This window comes from Arachis ipaensis, chromosome B5 (genome assembly GCF_059453495.1).
Source record: "Arachis ipaensis isolate K30076 ecotype BB chromosome B5, ASM5945349v1, whole genome shotgun sequence".
NCBI lineage: Eukaryota > Viridiplantae > Streptophyta > Magnoliopsida > Fabales > Fabaceae > Arachis > Arachis ipaensis.
Genome location: NC_142440.1, coordinates 9,512,236 through 9,526,749, shown reverse-complemented (window position 1 = coordinate 9,526,749; position 14,514 = coordinate 9,512,236).

Here is a 14,514-nt window from a genome sequence, read left to right as displayed (position 1 = left end):
TCAAAATAAATTTTAAATTTCAATATAATAATAGTTGTCCTTTGCATATCTTATTTGAATTTGAATTTTAATTAAAATTTAATTTATATTTTTTTTAATATATATTATTTTTGGCAAAAGAATAGGAAAACTAAATCTATTAGACCAAAAATATTTTATCAAATAATATTATAAAAAGATTTATAATTGGGAAAGAAAATAATAAAAGTATTAATAATAATAAAACATAAGAAATGAAGCTCATATTAAAAAATGTTAAAAAAAAAATAATAAAGTTCTTATTAATAATAATAATGTTGAGGAATGACGTTACTCCTTTAGCCTCCTAACTTTTGCTTCTGACCATCGTGTTTTCTCTCTTTTTCCTTGCTTTTTTCTTTCAATTGTCAAGTCATAAAAAAATTAAAGAATAATTCAAGAAAACGAAAACAATGATGCTAATAGTAACTATACAAATTAAAATACATAGGAGAAAAATAGATTATTATATGACAAAATTAACATAAATATATTTTGTTATTAGATAAATAAAGTTAAAGTAAAACAAAGTTACACGTAAAGATAAAAAACAAAGAAACAAGAGTTAAAATAGCAAAAGTGATAAAAGAATGATTTTTACAATTTTGTTAGCTCATATTTATATATAGAAGACTGAAAAATAATAAACTTTTAACTAAATTAATATGTATTTATTGTATTCAATTTAAAAAGTAACAAATTATCTTATTTTAATTTAGTCCTTAGATTTACATAATTTGATTTTGGCTCATTATATAAATTTTATGATTTTTTTCTCAACGTAAATCTAGGAATGGCAAAACTCTCCGAAACGCGGGAATCCTCGTAGGGACTGCCCCAAATGAAAACGCAAAGATAGAAAATTTTTTCTGCAGGAATAGAAATGGGGGGCCAAAACTTTTATGAGGCAGACGTGAGGACCCGAGCGGAGATCTCTGTAACACCCTAACTATCAAAATATCACACTTCCGGCTGCGCTACTCTGATAGCTCAGATATTACGACAACTCTTAAAATATTTAATACTAAAATATGACTCTGTTTAAAACTTAAACCGAACTTTTTTAAAACATACATCCATACTTACAAAGAATATATACATATATATACATATTATTAATTTACAAGCATTACATAATCAAACTCCTAACCCTCTTATAAAAACTTCTAAAGGTAAGGCGAGGGAAAAAGTAACTAGTACAACGCAATGCATCTTTTAAACAGAAACAAAATAAATAAGCTCTTCCGAACTTCGTCGTCCATATCTTAAAAGGAAAATCTGTAGGGGGATGAGAACCTAAACACATGGTCTCACCACTAATTTTCAGAGTTTATTATAAGAAGATATTTAATAGAAAAAAATTGTTTTTCAAACTGAGTGATTAAGTAACTAGAAATCCCAAAATTTATTTTATCCTATAAAAGAAAATTAAAAGTTTCCTAATGGTATGAATGACCAATCTGTTCCAAACATAGGTTCATTAAGTCTATGCTGAACTAGCTTGATTTTTCATACTTTACTAAATCTCAATCAAAAGCCAATCACGCCATCAACCAACAGTATCATCAATTCAAGACCAAAACTTAATCTCAAAGTACCATGCCAGAACAAACACAGACAAAACAGACAAGGAAAATACAGGTATAGATAATAGTTACAGCAAGTAGCTCAGATAGCAGTTAAAGACAATTAAGCAGTTAGGCAAACCAAAACGAATTCAAAACCAAATAAAGCATACAAATGCATATGATGAATGTCTATCCTATGGCTGATGATATCATCTTTCGGTTATATAGCCAACCCGACACGTCCTGGTAGCTAACCATGGACTCAAACACCTATCGCGGAGCAAGTGGGTTTGAGCTACAACCCCCTTGCTACTACCCGCTCAACCCAGAGCCAGTGGAATATCCACTACTGCGGCTACTACCCAGGCGAGTGTTTAAAAGCTCAACCTGGAGCGAGTGAAATAACCACTACTGCCGCTACTACCCAAGCGTTACAATCTCTGACCTGGAGCAAGCGGGACGAACCACCATCCTTGCTACTGTCCAGGTACCTCAAATACACATTCATTCAATCTAAAACAATCACCATTATTATCAAATCTCAAGTCTTGACCTGGAGCAAGAGGGACGAACTACCATCCTTACTAATACCCAGGTATCTCAATCAAACTCAATTTCACTTTCTCATTCATTCTCATTATCACTCAATTATTCAAAAATCATGTTCAAACTCAATCTTCATTCTCACACTCGTTCTCGTCATACCTCTTATTACTTTCTTCAATAATTCAGATTCAAAACATAATTCATTCATTTTTGAATAATTCAAACTTCAAAACATAACCCTTTTCTTAATAACTGCAAAAATCAAATTATGAAATCCTTAAAAATTTAAATCTTTTTAAATAACCATTTCAAATGAAATCTCCCATTTTTATAAAAATTTGGGCGGCATCTCCTCTAAAATTCGGATTATGCCACCCTTACGGGTCCCATCAAAACCACATTTTCCAGCCCATTTCCAACTAACTTCAAATATCAATCCTTTCCAAAGTCAAACAAAATTCCGATTTTGAATATTTTCTAAATTCAAACTGAAGGTTGTAGAAGGCTTAAAGAAGGGAGTTGAATCTATGACATTCTTTTATGTTAATGATTTAACCCTTTTAAAACAACTTTATAATCTGATTCTGTTTGAACTCAGCAGGAAAAAAAATTATGAGAGAATTTATTTTTGTCTCATGAACATCAGAAAACAGGACAGAGTAGGAAGGAGAGAAGCTGACACCATCATGTATCCTGGTTCAATTGCCTTGTACAATGCAATCTACATCCAGTCTCCACCACAAACAGTGGTGGAATTTTCACTATAATTAAATTATTACATACACCAATTCCACAAGATTGACACAATCCTTTCACTCTCAAGTTCTAACCTAACTTGGCTTGGTAATACTAATACCTAACTATTCACTCTTAGTGCTCACTCAACTAAGAAAGAAGTACCTCACATGTACAAGATACAAGACACAGACTTAACCTAAAAAAATCTGAAATAATTCTAGAATTTTCTCTCAAGTGTATCACTCAGCCTCTTTCACTCATTGGCTTTTACTTGAACTCTCTTATTATGCCTTTTCACTCAAGAAATTACAAAAAGATAAACATAAAAAAAGAAAATTACAATCTGTAAAATATGAAGGAGATTAATGCTTCAACAACCTCTTTGCTATGTGATAAACCAGATTTGCTAGCCTCTGATTCAGTCTTCATTATGGCGAAATGCCCCTTTGACTAGGAAGTACTATCCAAGTTGATGAACTTCTTCAGAGAGCTCTTCACAGAACAAAACCTCAATACACTTGGTTATCTCTCCTTGGCTTATGAATGATCAAAACTCTTCTTTTGTATCTCCTTGCATGTTGCTGAGTTACTGTCTCCTAGGTCAACCCTAGAGCTTTGTGCTTCACCAACTCACTATCTCACTTTTTTCCATTAATCCTCAAAATAGGAACTTTGATTCTGACCTTCACTTGTTGACCGAAAGCCACATGACTGCCGACACATATATCATCAATGGTAAACCCAGATCTTGGCCATTGAAACACAACTTGGTCCCCAAGACTCACTTATGACCGTAGATACACATCAGTAAAGAGCATAAATCATCTTTCCCATGTATCCCATTTCGAACTAGCAGAGAGTTGAGAAGAAGAGAATAAAGCAATATGCATGCAATAGGAAATGTGTTACCTTTAATCTTTATCTTAGCTTGATTAGGTTTGATTTTGCTGATTTGACCTTAATCTTTCTTGCCTAACCTTCTCTTTCTTTCTTCTTCTGTGAATAGCTTAGGAACTAAGCACTCTCTCTCTTTCTCAGAGTTCTGATCGAGACAAAAAAGTGAACGTTACTTTTGGTAAAGGCAAATTGGAGAGATTTGCTTGCTAACGGGTTTGGATCGGATATCCATAAATCAACCCGTTTGATTTCTTTGGCTCAGCTAATTTCATTGCTTTGAATCCCCTCTTGGGCTTCATTTGTTTATATAGCCCATCTATCTTGTTTTTGTTTTCAATCAAATTGGGCTGCCTTAGTGTATTGATTTTGGCTTGCAATACTTAAACTAAAATAATCAAGACTAATTGGATAATTAACCCAATAATCTAATGTTTGTCATCATCAATTATGTTAGTTAATTTCTTAACTCAACACAAAAATTTCTAAAATTAAACTAAATTCCAACATGAAACCTCTTCCAGTAATTCAAGAAAAATTAATTCAACAATGACCAACTTAACAAACTAAAATAATAAATCAGAATAACCAGCTTCCTCAATAATTCAACAAATAAATCAAATAAATAATCACAGCCATCCAAATAGTTCACTTCAATTCATAAAACTCACGTAACTATAAAAATACATTTTTCATACTCTTATCGACTTATAACAACTCTTGAAAGTAAAATAAGTTTAAGAAAATGCCCTTACCTCGATAAGTCAAAACTATATAGCCCAAACGCCTCACAGAATTCTTTTCGTCTCGACCCGAATCCGAATCGACTGCAACCAAAACCTCAGCTCCGCTTGCTTTCTCAATATCAGAAGTAGCCTCAATAGCTACATGTAAGCTCGGTTACTAATTCCTAACACATTAATATCACAAAGACTTTAATACACGCAACAGGACACTAACACGGAGGTTTTCAAAATATAAATACTCACTGTAATGATAAAACAAAGCAGCGGCGGGTCCTGAGCCGGTTCGGCGGAAGCCCCGGCAGCCACCTTATGCAGCAGTGGCGACCTGAACAACATGCAGCGACAATGAAGTTCCCAGAAACTCAACGGAAAGAAAAACCAACTCAAAACCCTTACCGGCAGTGGTCATCGGCGACGGCAGCGGGGTTCTCCGGCGCAGGAGCTTGGCGACGCACCCCCATCCACGACGACGAGGCTCACAACAACAGCTGGACACAGCGGCAGGGACAGCTCCACAACGGTTCTTTTCCTCCGACGCGGCTCTCTCTCCTTTTCGCGACAACGCCGGCGACGTTAGCGGCATGCAGACTAGTGACGACTCCCTATGGACGGCGACTGGGTGGCGCGACTCCTTCTCCTCACAGCTCTCTCCATGAACGCTCTCCCTCTCTTCCCTCCTAGTGGTGACACGACAGCGGTAATGACGCATAGCTCCGACGGCGAGGCTCTTTTTCCCTCATCCTCTCTCCTTCCTTCCCGTTCCCACAGCTCCCCTTTTCTTTCTTCCCTTTCTTTCTTTCTTTTCAGTTTCAATTGCTACTATGTGTGTGTTGTTGGTGTGCGTGTGTGTGAGCCATGGGTGAGAGGGGATGGGGTAGCTAGGGTTAGGGTTAGATCAAATTAGGATTAGGTTTAGATGAAAAATAGGGTTTGATTTGGGAATTTTTGGGTTTAATTAGAGTAGGATAGTTTGAATAAAATTGAGGTATAGGATATTAATTTGAACTCTAATTAAATCCTTAAAAATTACTTAAAAATATTATTTGTTGCACCAAAATACTAATTAATTAAAAATCAAATACTTTAATTGAAATTATAAGATAATAAGATTAATTTTCTTTATTTTTAAAACTTAAAGTATTGAACTATAAAAATATCAACTATTTAAATTAAATCATACAAAATTCTTATTATTTCATAACTACTAATGTTATAATTTAAATATAGAAAATAAATCAATAATTTTAAAATTGGATAAGAATCTTAATCTATTTCAAATTCAATTAATCAAAACTTGCTTTAAATATTCTTTAATAAAGTAATTTCTGAAACTAAAGCTATAAATAAATAATTGAATTTGAAATTAGTTTATAATAAACCTTTTCAAAAGTTATGGGTCTTACAATCTTCACCCCGTCCCCACTAATCTCCAAATTATTAAATTTACTTAAATACCCTTAATAATTTATTTCTAATATAAATTTTTTAGTCATTTCACATACCATATATATAACCTTCTTTCCATAACACTAACACTGCGTGGTCCCATTCCCCAGTCACTCCAGAAGGCCAGAACTCGCAAATTCCAATCTCCCATAGCGTCATAACCATACCCCTCATCTCTCCTGCTTAGTACTCATTGTGTCGTCACCCCTCGCCGCCTCATTGTCTCTGATCGCGGCATCTTTTTCTCTTTTGACCGCAGTGTGACAGTGTCCTTGTATGTTGTAATAATATTTTTTATTTTTTTTAAAATTTTCATTAGAACTTTCATATAAATGATCAATATACAAAGATGGAGAATGGGATTCTGCGAAAAATGAGAATCTGCGAGGAATGGAGATGGGACAATATTCTCCATGGTGGAGATTGGGACGAGAACAAATAGCAAATCTAAGGGCGAAAACGGAGAACGAAAAGGTATCTCCCGCCCCCTCCTTGCTCCGCTCCACCCCCATCCTTTGCTATCTCTACGCACCCTCCCTGCTCCGCTCCACCCCATCCTTTGCTATCTCTACGCACGTAAATCATATGATTTGTGTGTGATATAAATAATATCTAATACTAATATAATACAATAACAATATAATAATAATTAATAACAACATTATTTCATAATTAATATCATTATAAATTCATTATTTTATACAAGAGATAATAATTTTTTAACTAAATTAATCTGTATTTATTGCATTCAATTAAAATAACTAAATAAATAATAAATCATCTATTTTATTATGCACCTTATAAATTAATGAATCAAAATAATTGATATAATAAATTATAATTTATTGATTGATATAAATTTTAATAATTATGTGATATTTAAATATCTAATCAAATCAATTAGTTAACATAATTAATTTATCATAATGAATTGTATTTAATAAGTTAAAAGAAAGAGTAAATTACCATTTCTACCCATGAAAGTTTAACACGCTGACATATCTACCCATAAAAGACGAAAATTACCATTTGTACCCATAAAAAATGACTTTTGCAAGCAAAATTATCCAAACCCTAAAAAATTAAATAAAATTCCTAAACTACCCTTCTCTCTACCACTACTACCGTGGTCTTCTCCCTCCCCCCTCTCTCTCTCTCTCTCAATGTTCTCAGCGACCCAATCCCAACATAGATCACATCGCCGTTCAGTACCACCGACTCACCCTCCTCCTCAACCGTCACCCTAACCCCTTCGCCGCACACTTCCCCATCGGCGTCGGCACGACTCAACAGCACCAGCACCACCATCACCAGCATAATCATCTAACGCAAGCTCAACGAGCAGTGTGAGTGATCCGTTGGGATGGGTAAACGGTCACTACCGTTAACTTCATCATCCTCGCCGTCTTCCATCATCGTCAAGCTTAACTATCTGGCCTCGAAATGCAATACCCTAATGGAATCTATAAAGTGCGTGAAAAGGCTTCTGCATTACGCATCTTTGCTTCTACCATTCAATGATTCGGATCGGGTTTTAGAGAACTGGATTGTGTTTTCTCTGCATACACACTCAAAGGCTGCAATTTTTTCAAGGGTTGATCAAAAAATGGTGTCTGAGAACGATCCAGTTGAGTTATTCTTCAATTTCATTCAGGTTGTGAAGGAGTCACTATCCCCTTTAGAAGTGAGTATTCGGAAAGCTGCAAAGGATCTTGAGCACTACTTCCTGTCATGGCACAAGAATAAGGAGACGAAAGATGTTTGTTTAATTGCACAAGTGAAGCAAGATGGTGAATTTCAGATCTGTGATGTGAAGAAGAAGAGAGGGTTGTCAATGAAGGTTCCATTGAAGGCTTTCTTGAATATTTTCTCATAGAACTCAGTGGGTGGTAATGAGAATATGAATGTGAATGGTAATGAGGTGGATAAGAAGGGTGATGGATCTTCTTCTTACACCAATTGTTTGAAATTTGCAGTGACTCAGTCTTTGCTGGTTAATGGTTTCCTTCAAACTCTTCCAGTTTCTTTCAATGCTGGTAGGAGAGAAGACGGGGTTGGAGTTTTGGAAGAGGTAGAAGGTGAGGGGGAAGCAGAGCTTGTGGTTGAGATCGGAGTCGAAGAGGTGGAGGGAGGAGGACGGGTGGTGATGGTGGTGGTGGTGATGGTAATGGCAGCAGTGATGGTGGTAGTTGAGGAGGAGAATGGTGGTAGCTAGAGTTTGGGATTGGAGTAGCTGAGAACATTGAGAGAGCGAGAGAGGGGGGAGAGACGATGGTAGTAGTGGTGGAGAGAATGGTAGTTTAAGAATTTTATTTCATTTTTTAGGGTTTGGATCATTTTGCTTGCAAAAGTCATTTTTTATGGATACAAATGGTGATTTCCGTCTTCTATGGGTAGATATGTCAGTGTTTTCAATTTTTATGGGCAGAAAGGATAGTTTACTATAACAAATCAAAAAACACTATTAGAAGCATGACACATCAATTTCTATCATTAAGTGCAGAAATTCAATTTTTATATATAACAAAATAGATAGAATAGATACTTATTCATTGAATAGTACTAGTATATGTGTCTGGCCATACAAGGAATAATATATAAATTTTTTAATTTTTAATTAAAAATATATATAGTAATGTTTGTTATAAAAATTTTATAAAATTAATTAAATTTAAAATTTAACTATTTTTATTGAAAATAATAAAATCAATAAGTAATACTTTTATTTATTTTCAAAGTATAATAATTAGTCATTAATAGTAGTATATAATTTGTAATTAAATTGAATATTTATATTAAAATTCTATTTTTTAATTTTTTAAAAATATTTGCAATTAAATTTGTAGATATTTTCTCATAATTTATGAGTAAAACTTTTAAATTCTATTATTTTATGTTAAAACCGATTTGAAAAAATACAATATACCATGAGATAAAAATTGTCATTAAATTAGTACTATATTCATTCTTAGAATTAAAGTAATATGCAAGGTTGCGAGAACCAAATGAGTTAATGAACTAGCAGAATGACTGGTTTAACGGTTCAAAAATTCAACCGGAGTTCAACAACTTTAACTATATATAAAATAAAATTATTAAAAATTTAACATAAAATTTCAAATATTCAAATTTAATGATTTCTAAACTAATAAAATTTAAAATTTTGTAATTTTACATACTAACTTGTTTATATTTTATTATTAAAAATTTATAAAATAATTTTTTTTAAATAACTTCTAAGTTCTAATAAAGTCATTATTAATCAAGTAATTAGCAAAAAAATTCATCACATCAACAAAAAAAATTTAGAATAAGAAAAATTTTAACAATAATTTATAATAATCAAATAGTCAGCAATAATGAAAAACACAAACTTATTGAGAAAATCAAACCATCAGCAACATAATTCAAAATAACAACAAATTTTAACAAAGACTTCTAATCAAGTATTCAACAGCAAAAGCTCAATCCAAAAACAGACAACTCAACATCCAAAGCCAAGAGAATCCAAAAACAAAAAAAATAAACAAAAAAATCCAAACTCAACATCCAAACTAAATTCAAAATCATATTAGCAACAAACTCGAGCTCAGAATACAAAATTAACAAAATTAAAAACAACAATCACATCAACTATAAACCCCAACTCATAACTCTACCAACAAAGTTAACCCAGCAAAAAAAAATTAACAGAATCATTCAAATCAACTATTAACCATTATTTCAGAAAAAAACACTTATAAAATAATGGCTACCCTTTTTCTCAGAAAACCAACAACAACACAAATTGAAACAACAATGCTTACCGGCAGTGAGGGAGAAAGAGAAGTGATGATGAGGGAAGAAGGATGTGACCTCGAGCAGAGAAAAAAGGGGCTCGAAGACAGAGGCTTGTCAAGAGGACAAAGACGACAATTTCAGGGCCAATGATGACGACGACAGAGACTGGCTTGATGACGACGACAGAAACTATGACGCCAACAGCTCAGAACACAACTTCTAGCGACGTCGAGGAGAAGACAAGGGTTGAGTATACCTTTGAGAGGCGACAATAGCAACTGCTGATTATCACTGCTTGCGGTGATAGAAGTGGCAGCGGCTGCAGCTCTGATAGATTTAGCTAGGGGTGACAAACGGGTCTAAACCCACCGAGCTGGCCCGCGTAACACGCTAAAAAAGGCGGGTTGGGATAAAAAATTGAGACCGTCACACATCAAAAGTCCGCCTATCCCACACTGCTTAAACCTTGGGCTTTGGGGCGGGGCGTGCTTCTCCACCGGACTTAGGGTTTTTTTGAAGATGTTCTAATTTAGTGTTTTGGATTATATTTTACGTTTGATCGATTATGTTCTAAACTTGTATGTAGATGTTTAATTATATATTTTGGACAATATTTATTTTACTTTGGACAATGTTGGTTTTATTATTTTGTTTCAAAAAACTTGGTTTATGATTATGTTTATTACATATTTATAATTATAAATACTTTAATGTTTGTGAATTTAAATATTATAATTTTTTTATATTTTTAGAAATTATAAATTTATTAAAATGGTTGTGAAATTATATAGATTATTTAATATTTTTTTGGTAATTTTTATTATTTAATACTTAATAGTAAAAAAAATGAAAAAATGGAGATTTGGCAGATTTGGCCCGCCAACCCGCTGTTAGGCGGAGCGGGATGAGATTTCGTGACCGCCTCATTAGGCCAGGCGGGGCGGGCTTTTGACGTACGGGGCGGGGCGGGTTTTTCCGCTTTTCACCCCTAGGTTTATCAAAGGGGTAGGTTTGGTTCGTGAGTTGTGAGGGAGAAAGAAGGTGCGGTTGGATTTCTTTTCTTTTTTTTTTTTAAATTCAAAAACCGAAAAATGTTTTTAAAAAACTGGTTGATTCAATTGGTTTATCAGTTTTTTTGTCGATTTTTTGCAAGGAGGTTTTTCACTTTAATCGAATTAGTTATGATGTCGGTTTTTAGAACATTGTTAATATGACTAATGTTGTTACTTGTTGAAACTTACCAATATATTTTATCTATTTTTGAGTTAAAGTACGTATATTTGTACTTAGAAACGATTTCATGTCTTTTAGTTTGTTTAAACAATTAACAAAACTGTTAAAGATAAGATAAATCTATAATTGAATGTACAATATATTGTCTCAATGATGACAAAATTATTGGTTGAAAGTAATTTATAATATTTTTTCTATTTTAAGATAGATAAAAAAAAAATTGCTAAAAAAAAAGATAGGATACAATTTATATTTACTCTTTATGCATAAACTATTGTATATATATAATATTATAATTACTTAGAATTCCTACAAAAGGGAGGTAAGTTAAAAAGACGAAGAAAAAAATGTACAACCTTTATCGATGTTATTTCATTACTTAATCTCCCAAATCAAAAATAAAATTAAACACGTAAGAAATATAATTTAAACATCGATAATACTTAACATATGAAGAGTTATGATAAATTAACTTATATGAGATAAAAGCAATAAAATTTATAATAAAAATATAAAAATTTAAATAAATAGGAACAAAATAAAAGAAAGATAAGAGATAGAGTTTAATAATATTTTATAATCTATAATAAAACTCAAGAGTAAATAATGCATCATAGGAAAAGAAATATCACGGAATGGAATAGCAATCTATAACAAAATAAGATTCTCTTTTAGCATATATGACTTTTTACAATAAATAAGTTAAGAAATGTAGAAATAGATAAAATAAAAAAGAAAGAAATGAAATTGTATTTTTTTAATAAGTTAAAAAAATATTCATAATCATATAATTGATGGTAGACATATAACCATTAGACAATAAATTACAAGAAAATACTAATAGAAATATTATATTTGACATTAAAATAAAAAAATATAAAAAAAGGAATAAAAATCTAAAATTTAAAATAAAAATATTTAAAATCGATGAAAAAAAGAAAAATGTTTGGTAAACAATGACTCAAACATTAATAACGTGACAATAAATTGAATCAAATAACATATATTTAAATTAATTATAATTGTTTGTCTCAAAAAAATAAGTTAAATAAATAAAAAATATCTTATAAATATATCATGTGAAATTTATAACACTTTAAAAAACTATTAATAAAATATATAAGGCAAAAAATGAATACAAATTAAAACAAAATCAATTCATTTATTTTAGGCAAATCAAATAATTAATATAATTAATTAGTTATAATTAATGTGGTCAAACAAAATATTAAATAATTTAATATTTATCTCAATCAAATCAAATAAATGATCATTATGACACTCTTAAAAATTATTAATTAAAATATATAAAATAAAAAAAATAATAAAAATTAAAACACAATCAATTTATTTTTTTATTTAAATCAAATAATTAATATAATTGATTAATAGTTATAGTTATTATGGTCAAACAAAATATTAGATAATTTGATATTTATATGAATTAAATTAGTTAATATATTTAAATAAATTAAAAAATCTCTTTAAAAACATGACGCATCAGTTATGCTATTAATTAAAAAAATGATTTTAATAATAGACAATAGATTTAATCAGGTGCTATTATATGTAGATAAAGATTTTTTTTTTTTTGTCTTTTTTAGAATGAATCTAACAAATTTTTTTTTTAGTTTATATGACAACGTGATTAGATGTCACTACAATTTTTTTTTCCATTTTATATAAATGAAATTACTTTGATTATTATCTTTTAAAGGAATATAAAAGTATGACAAATCATTTAATTAGTGTATTCTTTTCAGTCAACCCATAGCAAATAAAATATAAACAAAAAATAAAAAGTCACTCTTTTCGTTTCTAAACCAATATATGAAGTGCTACATAACCTGGTGGCACACGAACAACATGTGACTAAATGAAAAACAAATTGAAGATTCAATTGGGAGCAGCCATGCATGTGAGGATATGGACTCTGATCTTCTGCAGTGTTGCCGTGGCGGTGGTCGGTGGATTTTCGTTATAAGGTGGCGAAGTGTGGCAGAACAAAGACTAAGAGGAGCTGTTTGATTGATTAAATTAATTATTAATTATTAACTATTATTGGGTTTGTTTACCCACAGCCAAAATAGTTGACTATAATACGTGTGGATGTGTCGGATTATATTCAATATTAGAGGAGGAGAATATTCTTCAGTCTCATCATGCATTGATATTTGTCTTTGTTGATATGTTTAAAAATAAAACTTGTCTCTGTCAATTGAAGCGTGTAATTACAAATTAATTACAGTGGATAAATATGGTCAAAATACTATATATATATAGCTAATTGGCAACGCGCCTGTTTAAAGCGGATAAATTTGATTTTATCCGTGGTTAAATAGAAAACTAAAATTGATTTTTTGTTATGATGTTCCCTTAACAGTACAATAATTAACAATTATAACATGGACTGCAGTGACCAACATGCACCCCAGAAGAAGAGAAAATGGAAAGTACTCATTATTAGTAGTTAGTTAGTTACAACATTCTGTGTGAACACAATCATAAATGTTGTGGTAAACTGGTAATTAAATTAAATAAGGGTAACGTATATTTTTTGTCCCCGAAATTTGGTAAAATTTTTAAAAAGACCCTTAAGTTTTATTTTGTTTTAATTTTGTCCCAAAAATTTTCGATTTGCATCAAATATATCTTCGGAGGCTAAATTTTCAAAAAATTTAAGACCAATATAACAATAATGCATGAAAATTATGCTTGATTTGCTTGTGTTGAGGGGTTGTTTTTATGAAATTGTTGTTGAATCGATCTTAAATTTTTTGAAAAATTAGCCTTCAAGAGTATATTTGATGCAAATCGAAAACTTTTAGGACAAAATTAAAACAAAATAAAATTTAGGAATATTTTTAAAATTTTTGTCAATCTTTAAGAATAAAAAATATACTTTACCCATTAAATAATTAAGGCATATCTTTCACAATGGTATAATTAACAAAAGGTGTGGCCCAAAATCTGATGCACATACTAAAATGAAGGTTAAATGAATATATACTACTAGGTAGTACTACTCTATTAGTACGTTGGGTTCACAATATATATGTTGGAAAAATATTTTACACAAATATATTTATAAGTATTTTTATTCGTAATATTGAATACAATAAACAATATATATATAATAGTAATTAAGAACAAAATATTGTGATAAATAATTGTATAATTTTATAATCTAATCTTAAATTTGTGTATTTTAATAGATGTATAAGACTGTAAATGACTAAAGTGATAGAAAATATTTAAGGGAAACCAAATGGAGACTGAAAATATAATTATATAGTGATACAGTGGTGACGGTCAACCATGACACCATGAGTTCCTATAAAATAGCATTGACCAGAGCACGAGAGGGATATGCAGCACCTCACCACTATTACCATGTTTGTTTGTGTTTGTTTGGTGTCACAACAAATTAAAATTGGAAACGCAATTCCAATTCAAATTCAAATAATGATATATATGGGTAGGATTAGGAATATGCATGATCAAGTGGCCACGCAATAAAAAGGCACACAGTATTCGGGATTCGG